Source organism: Myotis brandtii, unplaced genomic scaffold (assembly GCF_000412655.1).
Source record: "Myotis brandtii unplaced genomic scaffold, ASM41265v1 scaffold314, whole genome shotgun sequence".
NCBI classification, from domain to species: domain Eukaryota; kingdom Metazoa; phylum Chordata; class Mammalia; order Chiroptera; family Vespertilionidae; genus Myotis; species Myotis brandtii.
This window is the reverse complement of record NW_005362033.1, coordinates 430,386-435,408: the sequence shown is the minus strand read 5'-3', so window position 1 is coordinate 435,408 and position 5,023 is coordinate 430,386. Positions and strand designations below refer to the sequence as shown.

The 5,023-nt window shown below is 60.2% G+C and overlaps 1 long non-coding RNA gene across 1 annotated transcript in view; it reads right to left on the bottom strand.

Annotated features, from left to right (window-relative positions):
* Nucleotides 1-5,023, bottom strand: part of LOC106726761 — a 10,669-nt gene that overhangs the window by 4,502 nt on the left and 1,144 nt on the right. The window lies entirely within an intron of this gene.

Sequence of the window (5,023 nt, the reverse complement as noted above, 5' to 3'; positions counted from 1 at the left end):
CACCCGCCTCCTGCCCACACCCCTCCCGTCGCATGTGGTGAGAGTGGCCCCAGCCCGGCTCCGAGTCGCCCGGCACAGGAGTCTGTTGACAAACAGGCTCCCTCTGGTCACCTTCCTGCTCAACCGCCTCCCCAGGCTCCTCAGCACACCTTGTGCCTGCGGCTGGCCCAGGCCTCCCGGCCCAAGGCCTGGCCCACTCCCCGCCTCCTCCTCTCCATCCCTGCTGGCCCCGTGCCCGCACCCGCCCGCCAGGGCTGATGTTTGCAGGCTGCCCCTCTGAGCCACCTCCTCTGCCTGTGGCCTAGGCAGGCGCCTCTGTCCTGCTCGTCCCCTGCCCGCGCTCCGGGCTTTGGGAACTCGAACTCTCGCTCCACAACTGGCTCCCCTCTGGGCTGGATGGTCCATCAGACCAGGCGGCAGGCCCCAGCCCTGCCGTGCCCTCAGCCCCAGCCCGGCGCCCACACTAAATGTGACATGATGACAATACATTCTGAAGTCCACCCAGGGTGCTGAGTACAGCAAGGGCTGCTCTGGAGGGTGGCACTGGGGAGGGGCCCTGGCCAGGGAGGGTCTGGCAGGGGAATACTGCCCTGGCCCTTCCTGCCACCTGCCCTGAGCGGGTGGGGGCTCCCCGTCTGGTTTGGCAGGATTGCCGTGGACTGGCACTTAGCCTGCAGAACAGCCCTCCTGACCCCTGTGGCCGGGTTACCTGGGAGAGGCCTGGGAGTTCCGGGCCCAGCAGGTCTGGCTGAGCCTCTCCCTGGGCTCAGAGACATCCCTCGGGCTCCCTGGCCTTCCCTGCAGGAGTCACACCCCAACAGCAGCCACCCGGTGCCTCCCCTGTGCAGACTCTGCCTGGTGGGGCTTGGTGGGGGGGAGCGTGGGGGGGCAGCAGTGAGCTGCATGGGAAGAATGGGATCCCCATTTCTGTGGCTGCCGTGGGGGGGCATGTGGTCTCTGGGAAGAGTTCCGCCCTCACTGGCATCCCCAGCCTGAGACAAGGACCTGGTGCATGTGGCTGACATGGAAGTGACCCCCAAACGCCCACAGTGGGCGCCGGAGCTCCCTCCCAGCAGGACGCCCCCTGAGGCAGCCCTGGGCTCCCACCACCAGCCAGCTGGCCACCCTCCCAGAGGCATGGGCTGTGGGCTGTTCAGGTTGAGGGTGATGGGGTTACTTCTGTGGTTACCCCTGGGGCTCAGTGTGTCCCAGAAAAAACCCTCCCAGGGGAAGGCCTGGGCAGCTCTATGGCAGCTTCTGCTCCAACCTGAGAGCCCCTGCGGAGTCGGCTGAAGAACGGTGGTTTCCACAGCGAGTCTCCCTCTTCCCTCCACTCCACCACCGCCACACGAGCATGTGTGCTTTGGAGGGACACCCAGCTGGTCCCAGGGAAACCCAGAGTAAAGGTCTGTCCCTCCGGCGCACGTGGACTGCAAGGGCCGGAGCCTTGTGCCTCAGATCCCACCACACTGGGCTCCCCTGCCAGGCCGGTGTCCAGGGCCCCTGCACCCTGGCAGCCCTCCCAGCCCAAGGCCTGTCTTGCTTCCTTCCCGTTGCCTGGGGTGCACTTTGCCCTGTTGTTTCCATTGGGCAGGAACGGTCTCCTGACCGACAGCCCTCCACGCCGGGACACGGCCCCTGCCCCTGCCCCCTGGCCCCCTGGCCCTGCTCAGCAGTTACCGGGGCTGGACCTCAGATGGGGCAGCCGCTTGGTGCCAAGTGGGCTGTCTGCGTGCGGTGCCAGCCGCTCAGGGGTCTTTGCTGAACAAACGGACAGGCGTTCAGCAGTGACCTCTACAGGAGCCCAGGCCACAGGTGTCCCTCACCAGGTGCAAGCATCTCCTTGGCACAGGGCTCCTCCATCCACGGGGGCGACTGGTCCCCACATCCCGGAGGTGCCCCTGGCTCTGCCCTCTGCTGTTCTAGGACATAACCATCAAGGCGATGTGCTGTCCACGTTCCCAGAGCCAGCAGCACAGAAGCTCTTGGGCCAGGCAGTGCCATCACTTCCCAAATGAAGGGTGGGAGCGTGGGCCGGACGTGAGGACAGGGCAGCGGAGGCCGCACGTGCTTGGCAGGTCACCAGTCACTTGGGGCAGGCGCGGGAGACGGCTGTGAAGAAAGCAGTGTCCCGGGGGGAGGCGGGAGGAGACCCTGGGCCCTGACCTGGTGAGGAGGCATCACCTCAAGGCCCCGAAGCCACTGAAATCCACTCCGTAGGTTAAGTCAAAACCAAGCCGGGCTTGGGAGAACGCCATCAGCTCACAGAAGCAGAGCAAGCGAAGACCCGGGCGTCACGAAGGCCGGCCCCGGCCACAAGATCAGTAAGAAAACTCACGTCAGCCTTGGGACCAACGTCCCCCTGCTTCGTCCTCTAGACACTTGGCTGAAGCCTCAGATTTTCTCCATCTGCAAAGCCCTGCAAGCCAATAAGAGACGTAAAGCTGCAATAGAAAATGCACAAGAGCACGCACAGGCAGCCAGCCCCCGGGACAAGAAATGCAAGTGACTCTTACACTAATGAAAGTGTGTTTAGTCTTATTCAACATAGAAATGCAAATGGAAACTCCAGTCCAAGCCCACTTTTCACCTGTCGGACTGGCAGTGACCCAGAGCTGCCATCCTGCTGTGTGGGTGGGTCTGAGAGCAGGTCCCACATATGCTATTGGCCCAACAGCTGCCATCAGAAATGTCTGAATGCACATGCCTGCTCCAAGTTGCAGTGTGCATCTCATCACGGACACATCGGGCAAACACAGAGTAGGGACATTGGAACACAAAGCAACTGTCTATACTTGTTAAAAATTAAGATTATGAAAAGCAAAGAAATGCTGAGGAACTATTCCAGCAGGCAGGGCGTGGGCCTGGTTGGGTGGGAGGTGTGTGCGCGGGGCGGGTTTAAGGATGTGATTGGGACATGTGGCAAAATGGTAATAGGGACTGCGCACTAGACAGATTCAGGGCAAGTTTCTGAATTTCATCACCGTCCTGTGGCTGAGAGGGTGCCTTTGATTCCAGGGTCTTAGGAAGTCACATGGAATAGCTGGGGTGAGGGCCTGAGGTCTGCCGTCTACTCACAAATTGTTCAGAAAACAACTTTATAAACATATATAATAGATCCTGATGTGTAATTATAACATCACATATGACATATCTATCATGTATAATATGTGATATATTGTCACGAAGGGTGAGAGAGAAAATAAATGTGATGAAATGTTAACCATGAGTGACTCCAGGTGAAGTGTATACAGAAGCTCTTTTTTTAGTTCTTGTGAACTTTCTGTAGGTTTGAGGTTATTTCAGGATAGAAAAGGGTAAAAGAGACCTGCACACAGAACTCAGCAGTGCACAGGCCCGTGCGGAGCGGGCTCGCCTCCCTGGGCCCCGCCGTGTGGGCTCGGGCGTCAGCCACGCTCAGTGGCCCACGGGCAATCCACACCCGCCCTTTTGTATCCTGCCCTTTGTGTAACATTATAACATGAGCATTTTTCTGTTACAAAAACGTCTTCCAAAACTTCTTTTAATGGCTTCCTGGTAGTACTCCCAGGATTCCGTTTTTTGGAACTTGCGTATTTTCCTGCTTTTTCATCCTATAAACAATGCTGTGCCGGGCACCTTGTGTGCATCTCTGCTGCTCCTGGCTGGTCTCTTCCGGAAGATTCTGTGGAGGGAGGCTGGAGGGAGGCTGCGGAGGGAGGCCGGCTGGCTGCAGAGGCATCCTGCAGGCCCTGCCCAGCAGCATTCCGCATTCCAGAGAGGTCGGCCCCAGGCGCGCCCACCCGCCAGCGCTGCTCCGCTCCCTGGCAAGCCTGGCATTATTACACATCCTCAAAACATCTGCCAGCCAAGATGTTCCCACGGGCCTGGCTGTTTGGTCTGATCACGGATGTATCCATTTTTGTTGTTGTCCTGAGCATGGTCTGTTCCTCTGCCATTTCCTTGGTCTGTCCCTGTGCTCCTGGCCCATTGGTCGTTCCTTGGGAGCGGTGGCAGGGAGAGCAGGCAGCGGGCTCCTGCTCGGGCTCCGCCACCGAGGCCGCACTCTGGGTCTGCACCCGGCGGGCTGCTCCCCTCAGTCTCCACTTCCTCTCAGGGAAAGGGTTGTAGCAGGTGGTGAGCTAATCCACGCGAGGTGCTCAGGACCACGCACCACACACGCGGAGCTAAAGAAAGGCCCCGTGGTTGGTGCAGGAAGGAAACCGGCGCTCCCCTGCACGCTGCCCATTGCTTCCGCCCAGACCTGCAAGCTTTGCTCAGCCAAGCAGGCAGCTCCGCGCGGAGCTGGGTGAAGAGCCAAGGAATTCGGTGTTCGCTGAAGCCTGGGAAGGAATGGCCACTCTCACAGCCGTTCTCAGAGCCGTAAGGGCAGCCGGCTTGGCTCCTAATCAAAACCCAAAGAGAAGATTTCACAACTTCTTAGAGCTGCCGCCCAGCATCCCGGCGGGTCAGGGAGGGACGTGAGGACTGACCCAGTGCCTGCCTGCTCTCCTGGCATCTCCAGTCCCCGCAGTGCAGGCAGCAGGGACTTTCATCCCAAAGACAGCCTGCTGTCACCACAGGCAGCTAGACATTAACCAGCCAGGAGGCAAAGGCAGCCAGACGTCGTTAAGCCTGGGCAGCGGCACCAACACCCTCCAGTACCAGGCTGGGGGGCAGGGGTGAGCACACGTGCGGTAGAGGTCAGGATGGCACAGGCGAGGTGCTAGACCACAGAGGCCTGTCAGTCCAACCTGGGAAAGGACCCATTAGAAGCCTGCACATCCGGGGGAGTTGATTGGTTCTTTGGGGAAAGCTCCTGTTCCTCCCAAGCCCGAGATGATTAACCCCGAGGAACAAGGAGAGCTCGCTGTGCTGGTGACCTGCTTGCCCTGTGCCCTCCAGCGTCTTCCTCCATAACAGCGGCCACGCGGACGCCCAGCACAGGTCCAGGCGGGCTGGAGCCCCAGCACCGCAGTGGGTTGCCGCCGGATCACGAGCTGAGCCAGCGGGAGGTGGGGGTGGGGGCGGGGGAGAGAAAGGC